Source organism: Callithrix jacchus, chromosome 5 (assembly GCF_049354715.1).
Source record: "Callithrix jacchus isolate 240 chromosome 5, calJac240_pri, whole genome shotgun sequence".
Taxonomy (NCBI): Eukaryota; Metazoa; Chordata; class Mammalia; order Primates; family Cebidae; genus Callithrix; species Callithrix jacchus.
The window spans coordinates 163,255,510-163,265,760 of NC_133506.1; the positions used below are offsets into that span (position 1 = coordinate 163,255,510).

Sequence of the window (10,251 nt, forward strand, 5' to 3'; positions counted from 1 at the left end):
TTTTAACCTAGGCTCTTGGGTTTTGGATTCATGAACCCCTGACATTTTATGCAAAATGATGCATGAATGTGCATTTTTCAAAAAGATAGTCTTTAACTTTCGTGAAATTTTAAAAGACATTTATCACCCCCAAACACAAAGAACCATTGCTTTACATAGAAAAATGGAGTCCATGTAGAATCATTTAATTATATTCTTCTTAGTGGAAATAAAAAGATTTTTGTACTAGATACTAGTAAATATCTGAGAGAAAGTATTTGCCTTCCACTATTACTACTCAATTCCTTTTCTATTTCTGGAGCCATGAATATCAAAGCTTACCTAAGACAAATTTCATCTCCCTTCCACTCCACCCTCTTTTTTATTCCAGCTTTTGAGGATTCATATGAGATTATCAATAGACAATACTCTCTGTCATGGCTTCCTGACTGAACTTTTCACTTCTCTTTTTGGATTACATGCTGAAAACATTTAATAGAATAGTGAAAATCTCAAGCATTTATAATTACTTGGCGACGCCAGTGCAACGATCCATTCACCTTTGTCTTCGTTTCCTTCACTGGTCAGAAGCAGCCTTTGTGCCATCTTCCCCGGAGCTCCCACGAGACAATTCCACCAAGCAATTATCGAGGAAGTAGAGCCTCAACTCAATGACAGCTATGTGGCCTGGCTTTATGGACTTTTTAAAAAAAAATTATATTTACTTAGATTTATAGCCAAGAGATTTTATCCCTGTTAAATGCAATCTCTAGCAACCTAGACATATCGCATAAAACTTCCAGGAAGAAAATTTAATGGATTGTTACAATTAATTAACACTTTTCTTTAATATTTTACAGTTTAAGTATACTATATTTTATATTAATAAGAAACACAACACATACTCTCAGAAGCTTAATAATCTACTGAGAAAAATCTACAGTTTAAAAAGAGATAATCCATGGTGTCGAGTATGGTTTTCAAATTCAGCAAAGGCAGATGAGCCGCCACATTGAAACGTTCTCACTTTCCCACATCAGGAAATTAGATTTTGAGGTGCATTCAGCCTATTTGTTTCTTAGATATCAACTCACGCTAACCAAATTAATGAAGCGCTGAGGTATAGATCAGACACAAATGGCTGTTTCTAGGAAGCTGAATATATTCATGTTGGTTGTATTTGTGTCTTCTACTTTTTTTTTTGAGACAGTTTCACTCTTGTTCATGCTGGAGTGCAGTGGCGCCATCTCAGCTCACCGCAACCTCCGCCTCCTGGGTTCAAGTGATTCTCCTGCCTCAGCCTCCCGAGTAGGTGGGATTATAAGTATATGCCACCACGCCCAGCTAATTTTGTATTTTTAGTAGAAATGGGGTTTCTCCAAGTTGGTCAGCCTGGTGTCGAACTCCCAACCTCAGGTGATCTGCCCACCTTGGCCTCCCAAAGTGCTGGGATTACAGGTGTGAGCCACTGTGGCCAGCTGTGTCTTCTGCTTTTAATACTTCCTGGAATCTAGATACTTGGGAAACAAAAATCATTAACAGTTACTTGAAAGCTGACATAGAGTTGTAACAGAAAACTGGCTGTGGGGAAATTCTTAATGAATAACCTCAACTTTACCTTAGCACAGAGCTCATGAAGATTTATGACTGCATGGTGACTCTGCCACTTTCTAGCAGTGAAACTTTGGATAATATTTAGCTTTTTCAAGTCTTTCTTGCCTCAACTAACAGGAGAGGAAATGATAGCATCTCCCTCACAGGTTTTTAATGTGTTTGAAATAAGAGAATGAATGTAACATACTTTGTGTTGTGTGGTATGTAATTAATGAAATGTTTCCATTGCCCACTCCACCTCCCCTTCTCTTACATTTATTCTTTTTCTTTGCCCTTCTCTTCATTCTTAGTCAACTACAACCATTTGTTCCTTGAAAAACAAGAAATAATCATGTATCCTGAGAAATACTTAGCCTTGTTTTGGGTGTATGGCTTGAAAGTTTTACATAACTGACATTGTGTTCTAGATCTCATTCTGTTTCATGCATTTTTCATGCTACTATATGAGATTTTAATTCCTTACCTCCAAATGTTACATAGTATTCTGCCATGTGTATATGCCATAATTTATGCATCTCTTCACTTGGTGATGGACACATGTGGCTTCCAACTTATTATAGTTCCCCAAACAATTCTGTGAAAAAGAAACACATGCACAGTTTCTTGTGAATCTGTACTAGCTTTTCTCTGGGGTCTGCTTCCAGGGGCAAAATTGCTGGCTCATAATGCACTCATTTACATATGGTGGACCTGGAAGGATGGGACACACTTTTACATACTCTTCCAGTAGAATAGGGAAAGGAATAGGATGAGAAATGGCAGATGAATGGAAAGGTATTAAAACAAATCAAGGACCTTTCTCAGATTGATGCTAATAGCATGCCTTTGACTAATGAGTATGATCAACCTGTGTCGTGCCCCTAAAGTCCCCAAAATTAAGTCAAAAACAGCATGGCTTAATGCATTACTAACATAAATACCACGCACTGAAGTGTCTTAGTAGCCATTGCACACCGTGCCTCATAGTCAGCACGCAAACGTCCTACTATCCTACCAGGACGCTGCAGAAAATCATTAGGTGGCATTTGTGAAGCCCTTCAAACCCCTGAGACTCAGGCATAGACAATGAAAAGCTATTATTCTGCTTTGATAGTCTATGGAATTTTCACTATAGATCTCTTTGTTAATCGGCCCTGGAAATTGCTGTGACTTAAATGGTCTCCAGGCCTGACCATTGCTGACTCCCAATTAGCCTATAAAGATACCTTATAAGGGGATTGTTTTGACACCTTTGACCATTTCATCCAATCAAAAAATAAAAGGTCTCACGCTGAGGAAGTGTAATGTCACTATGTTAATATACTATGTGGTCACATGTATTAGCAAGAGGTATGGAATCGGGAGTGTTAAGTGAGCAGTGCAAAAAGAAGTGCCAAGCCAGGAGTCTGTATTAGCTTAAATTTCCTCCCATAAATAGATACGACTTTTCCTTTTTAAAGAAAGAAAAGAAAAATCATTCACGGAACTGTTTTGACTATGCCCAAGTATTGAAATAACGAAACCTTTCATTTTCAACAATACTTTTTGGTTTTTCGTAGGCCCAATGCTAATTGGCAAGGTAATGATTTCTTCAGGAACTGAGGAGAGATAGACCTGAAAAAGTTCTAACAGTTTTCTTCACAACTATTAAGAAGAGAAATAATATGAAAGAGGAATCTTCTCTGAGATATGGGCATAGGCAGGTCGGACCTTTCATTCAGAACAGGATGATTTTAATTTTTAATGGTTTAAGATATAATAGATTCATTCCTTAAATTAGTTCATCTTGTTCAAGCCATTGTCATATTAATTCACTGTTATTTTTGGTAATACAGATCATTGTTAATTCTTTCTGTTTAGAAGCCAGAAGTATACAAGGGAAGGGCACATTCAGAAGTAACTAACACCGCTACAACTTTAGAACCTTTCCATTTTATCAAATTGGGTTCTATTTTAAATTTTGTATCTCTTTTTTTGTCATAATTGTGTCTAATATGTTTTTATTCCTTAAGTCTGCTCTGTATATGTTCTGTTCACAAGATTTAACCATACAAATTTTATCTTAAATTTTATACCAAACAGAAATTATCTTAATGTATTGTAGAGGAAATTTCAAACATAGGTTGTAAAGCATTATTTTAATGTGTAAATACCATTCCTATTCAGTTATCTTTACATAAGAAAAACAGTTCTTCATTTTTAAATGCTTTATGAGAGCTGCCTGTAAAACTGCCCCCTTTCACTCTAAAATTCACTCTGATCATTTGTATACTCACTGATTTACGTAGCAGGAAGATTCCCCTTCTGAAATAGGGGACGTCTTAAATGCAATTATTCTAAAGGGAGGTTTAACACATCATGTAGCTGCAACCCTTTTAGCTAGAGGTAACTGCTGATAGAAAACTATCAGTTAAAACTCATATTCGCCTCTGTTCTCTAGGTGTTGACATACTGGAGAGCGTATATCTACCTCATTTTCCAAATCTGATCTAGCCTAAACCCTTTGGTGGGGCAAGGAAAGCAAGTTGTAAAACAATCTCTTCGTTCTAACTCTCAAGTCATACCTTCTGGACTTGAAGGTACACTGGAGGTCCTATGTGTTGGTGCCTCGTGCTGCTCAGCAGGAATCTGAACTGTTCTCACCTTTCTGGTCCTTCTGTCTCACCAGGAAATACACCCAACAACATTCTTCACATTGTCTTCATTGACCCGCCTTCTGCCTTGGGTCATTCAACCCAAATAGAAGAGATTGCACTGTTCCTATTAGGGATGCCTCAACTATAGTTCAAAGATTGAAATTTGACACAAAAATCTACTTTTTCTAGCTCTAACAGTTCTGGTGAATATTAAGAGGAGGGAGTCTTTTGTTAAAAAAATAGGCTGTTAGCTGGGCATAGTGGCTTGTGCCTGTAATCCCAGCTACTTGGAAGGCTGAGGTAGGAGAATCGCTTGAACTGGATCCTGGAGGCGAAGGTTGCAGTCAGCTGAGATTGCGCCACTACACTCCAGCCTGGGCTACAGAGTGAGACTCCATCTAAAAAAAAAAACCTGCAATTCAGTAGCATCCTCTTTATAAGCAGAGGATGAATAATCACCCACTTGCTGGCCACTGCTCTGCTTTGGGTCATCTGAAATCCATCACCGCATCCTTGGAGGAGGGTGTGAAATGCCGGTGAAATCGTGAACTAATTCAATGCCATGCCCATTGTTCTAGTCTTTAGGGAATGCTTTTTCTGAGCAGGGAAGCTTTTCACGTATTCCTTACAGTACTAAATTAACTCGGAAAACTTAAGAATTAAACCTCACCGCTGCTTGTCTCTAGTCCTCAGCTCTCATCCTGGCGGGCAAGACCCCCAGAATCTTCGTAATCATGAAGTACTTGCGAGCATTCAGAAAGGCCTAAGTTAGCTATCGTTGGGTCCTGTGGGTTTGGAAGCTTGAGCACGTTCTACGGCATTAGTGCTATGGCCTCTGTAGATCGATATATTTAATCATAGAGAGCAGATGGAGCTGTGGGTCAATGACCTTCCGGAGTCCCTTCCCCAACTAAACTTAATGCTATCACACTTCAAAAACAATCACTGTCCATCTGCTCCAGGTCCACACGCAGTACTGGTCAGGGTCCTGGGCTACCAGAAAGACACTAACTAGAGTTGAATGCTTAGTCTCCCTGCTCCCAAGTACAGATAAGAGGAGAGAGAGAGGCTCACGCCCTTCTAGAGCTTTATGTGCTTCAGCACGGATGGGGCTGCCATTTGCTGCATTTGGTCACTCTGGAATATAAGACACCCGAGACAGCAGCGGTTGTGGCTAAGGAACGGTCAGGCCAGATTTGGCGATACTTATTTAACAGAACGCAGAATCCAAGAACCCTCATCAAGGCCAGTCGAAAGCATGACTCAGGCAAAGGGAGCAGACAATAAAAAGCAGACTTCACATTTCGCAGCAAGAATTCTCTGGCCTCAGAGAACACTAAGGTACCTCTGGACCACACATCCCTTGGGCAAAATACTTTTCTTATCTATAGATCACTGTGTGGCTGTGCTTACCTGAAGCCTCTGATGGTTTCTCCATCTAATAATCCACATTTATGATTTTTTTTTCTAGAAGAGCAGCATAGATGGAGGTGGAATGTAACACCTGAAATAATAGGATTTTACAGGAAATAAGGTAAATCAAGCCTTTTGCCCTTAATGACCCATAATAAAATGCTCTTGTTACCAAGCTCTGCAGGCAACCCATGCAGGTTGCTATGGAAACGCCCAGCGGCTCCTCCGCACAGTTGCTTAACGATCCGTGTGATGTCAGGCTCTTGAGAAAAGCACAAGCTCAGACAACTACAGCCACAGGGACAGTCCACTCGGGACTGCGGTTACGTCTGAGTGGGGACCCCTGTGTCCAGGTATAATTAAAATGCACTCAGACCTATGACTGGAAATGCCCTCAGCAGAGAATTAGGTCACCTTTTAAATTTCTCTATTCATTTTCATTTCTCCACACGACTGCTCAGTCAGAAACAAGCCAGAAACAGGGAGGCCATGGCATGTTGCCTGTGACCTGGCTGGCAAAGTGCCATATGCAGCAACATGCCATGGCCGCCCTGTTTGGTGGGACGTGACTGCTCTGCCTTGGCCTATGCCATAACAGGTCACTTTTTTGTCCCCTCTTCCCATGTTCCCTGCATCTACCTTGCACAGCGACTGGACTGAAATTCTCACTATTACTCATTGCTTGATTTAGATAACAAAGGCCAGAGCTTTTGCCTGAAATATTATTTGCAAAATGCATTTATTATCTGGAAAGAAAAGAAAGCCCTGGGAAATCTCTTCCTCTTCTTTTCTCCTTTTGTTCTTTTCTCCCTTCCTCTCTTTTATTCTCTCTCAAAAGGGTTCATAAGGTGCCTATTATCTGCAGGTAATTACCAGAGACACAAGGATGAATGAGGCTTGATCTCTGTTCTCCAGTAGCTGACAGGTTATTAGATGGGGACAGGCATATAAACAAATGCCTGAGCTAAAGAGACAGAGGTGTGTACAGGGTACACATGGATAAATCCTACCTGAGGGAGGGCTGGAAAGGCTTCCTTGGGGGTGGGCTTGTGGGGAGATGCTTCTTGGGCAAACTCTTGGGTAGAAATTAATGGGATTGTGGGAGGAAGGGAAGAGGAACACTGTGAGTAAAGACTGAAGGCACAAAGTAATCTTGTATATTTGAGAAATTGCAAGCATTTGAGAATGGCTGGAGCTTTGGCCAGGAAAGCAGTCTAGGGAGAAATACATCAGAGGTAGGCAGGAGGATCTAATGAGGTTTTACTCAATTTTACAGGCTAGTAGGAGCCACTTCAGGGTTTTCAGAAGGGAAGACAGAGAATTAGAATTGCCATTTAGGAAGGTTTTTTTTTGCAACAAAGAGCATATACTGAAGAAATAGGAGACACACAGGGCAATTAGGAATTTAGTGGGAGGGCGTGGCTGTACGGCACAGCTATTGTTTTTTGTCTAGGATCTGTTTTTGGAAGAGAATCACCTGTCTCTTATTACCTGGCCCACTCACATCTCTAGTCCTTTTCAAAGCGGTTCATGTGACATACATTTTGGTGTTTTTAAAGTAGCTTTGATCGGAATATAGAGTTACCAGGTCAACTGTGTATTTATCTTTTGTTTAGTCATTAGATGGTCATCCTATGTCAACAGGGACCTTGCCTGTTGTAGCCATCATTTATCCCCAGCACCGAAATGAGTGACTGAATCAAAGTAGTCACTCAGTAAACATTTGCTGGTCAATAGTTTCTAGTGTCTGGCCCATCGTCATCTCAGCAGATCTTTTGTGAAGGCACTAATTTGTATGTGACCCACCTAATGTGCAGTGTCCACTGGAGAATACAACACTCTGAGATCAGTAGAAGCATCACAAAATATGAAGGGCTGGTTGCCAATTTGCTCTGGCTCCATATGCCTATATTATGCACCCCAAGAGTGCACCGGTCTTCCGGGGAACTACAGCACATTGTCACCCTGTATCGGCCATCTCAAACCATTAAGATTTTTTCATGAAGCAGGTGCTAAAGCCACAGCTTCCTCTTCTGGAAGAGGATTCTTCATCTGTTGCTGGAGTCTTCTATTTTTTGACCTTGAGTTTAGAATACCCCATACATCTCTGAGAAATGTAGACTAAAAGATGTTTGCCTGGCTTTTGCTTGTAATTCTCTTGTCTAATCTCTAGTTCTTCCTGCTGTCTAGCATCAGCGTAATTACAGAGCCTGTAGCCTCCCAAAGGTCAGGCTGTCTGCATTGCCTGTGCTGCCACCCTCATATCTCAGCACATGACCTGTCATCAAGAGCATCCTCAATTGAATGTTTATTGGACAAATTTCTAAAGACATGCCTTTTATAATTTTTTTAAGTTATTAATTAAAAATTTTAAAAAAGAACAGAATGGTTCAGCTTTCTGCTGGAAACGTCCCTCTTTCGTTATCGATCCAAACCAAATCCAGTACATTTGGATTCAGTTCATTTTTTCTCCTTCATCTTTCAGGAAATGTTGCTGTCATCTAGAGACATTGTGCTTGTACTACAGTACCAATTTCAACGAAAAAACTGGGTTTGGACTGACATACTAATATTAAGAAACCGTACTGGCTCTGGGTGATCACCAGTTATTTGTCCATGGGTTCCAAACCCATCACTTGTGGGGAGATGTTACGTGATCTCCCTCCTGGACACTCTGGTGGGGAAAGAATCTGTAGGAATCAATTGTGAAATTGCATGGACCTTTCTTTCACGTTGCCACACAGTCAAGGATGTGTGTGTGGAAGTTGAAATAAAGAAGCAGCTACAGAAAAAAAAAAAGAAAACAAAAACCCTACGGGATGCATTTTTAAAGGATGTAATTTATGTAGGCTATTTTGGGGGCTACAAAAATTCTCATTTTGTTTAGAAAAGCATCACATATCCAGTACATATCCAAAATATGCACATTGATTATTATAATGGCAATGTTCAAGATGCAGCCTTCCTTTCCTCTTTAAGCTAAAGGGTTATTTGGGCCAAGAGGGTGCTGAGTGGTGGAAGCAGGAAGTAGGGGTGGGAGTTCTCTGTGCTCCATAGCCCCTTTGAGAGCCCCAACGAGTTAAGAGTGCATTGGTTACATCAGCACTGCTTTTTTCTCTCTTTATGTCATGGGTAGTGATTCTGGAAACTGTGATGGGCCTTCCTTAGATTTCAATGCCCATTTAAAACCAAAGAGCATGTGGCAATGGACCAAGTCAATAGCCACTTTCAATACAAAACGGCATGGTCCTTTGGTCTTGAGTGCCTTCAGCCAGAATCTATCAGCGTAAAGAGCCACATCTCCATGAAATGTACAGGATATTTAATAACAATCAGTAGATTTCCTACATGATTTATGGCTGCCTCTTTTCTGTGGATTTTGGCAAGAAGGAATTCAGATGTGGCTATGTATAGGGCAATTCAACAGGCTTGGAGCATCCTTTTGTTCAAGTTAATTTGAGGAGGCTGTCACTTTCCTTAAATCTGTGGCAGTCAGGATGTTTGTTACTACCTCTCTGCTCTCCATACCCTGTAAACTATAATACATTTGATTAAAATGCAGATACCTCACGGAGATGTTATTTTGCTCCTTTCAGATGCTCTTAAACGGTTTTAAATATGATCCTAAAATGTCATTTTGGGGATTTGTAAGACATTAGAGAGTTGCATCCATCTCTTTCTTTCTCCCTCCCTCCTTTCTTTCTCTTTAGACGTGCTTTGAAAAGCATGAGCGTCATGAAGTTAGAATATCACTATAAAGCGTATTACTGCTAAAATGAGCTAAATGCTAAACTCATAGTCTTAAGGAGTCCTTCCTTGCCTTGCACTGTGTGTTGAAATGATTGCTTGAAAATAACTAGATCTTCGGGGAGCTTTCAATTATGTAATATTTCATAGTTCTTCTGGGGACAGAAACTGAATGTAGTTACAATATTTAATGATGCCACGTGTTTTGATGCGTAGCGTTTGACAAATAATAAAATAATTGATGATAATAATAATGCTGCACAAGCATTTGCTGACTGATGCACTTACGGACTCTGAGGTAACTCCTGGTGCATCATTTAACTGCTTCCTCATTTGTCCACCAGATGGCAGAAGAAGGGCCAGAATATTGACCCTGAAAATTTTTTTCTTATTCTTAGATATTAAATATGAGATGGTATCAAAGATTGGAAGTAAACATTTAAATATATTCCTATAAATTTATTTTTATTATAAAATTGTAAAGCCATTTATGATTTATCATTTGTTATTTCATTATAAAATATGTTTCCTACATAGAAATATTTTGAAATAAATAGAGGGTATGGAAAACTTCGGTACTGTGTTAGAGGTTAAAAGTTAAGCCAGGCATTATAGACCAGGGGACGTATTAATACTCTCTCTGGTATCTTTATGAAATGGGCAGTGGGACAGGGAAGCACTTAGTGAAGTTTTTTTTTTTAACCCATCTTCCTTTTGCACTTGGCGATGTAATATGCTCCTTTATCCAGTGCTACAATGGCTATGGGCATTATAAGAATTGCATTCTCAGCTGGGCATGGTGGCTCACGCCTGTAATCCCAGCACTTTGCAGAGCCGAGGTGGGTGGATCACGAGGTCAGGAGTTTGAGACCAGCTTGGGCAA

General features: G+C 40.1%; 1 long non-coding RNA gene across 2 annotated transcripts; it reads right to left on the bottom strand.

Annotated features, from left to right (window-relative positions):
* Positions 1-780: 780 nt before the first annotated feature.
* Positions 781-5,952, bottom strand: LOC108592017 (uncharacterized). 2 transcript variants are annotated; one of them, XR_013536455.1, is made up of 4 exons: positions 5,794-5,952; positions 5,622-5,712; positions 2,057-2,167; positions 781-1,496 (listed from the first exon to the last, which is right to left on the bottom strand). It is a non-coding gene; the product is annotated as an uncharacterized LOC108592017 (long non-coding RNA). The 2 variants fall into 2 exon arrangements; XR_001911995.5 differs by having other exon boundaries at positions 5,622-5,895.
* Between the last annotated feature and the right edge of the window lie 4,299 nt (positions 5,953-10,251).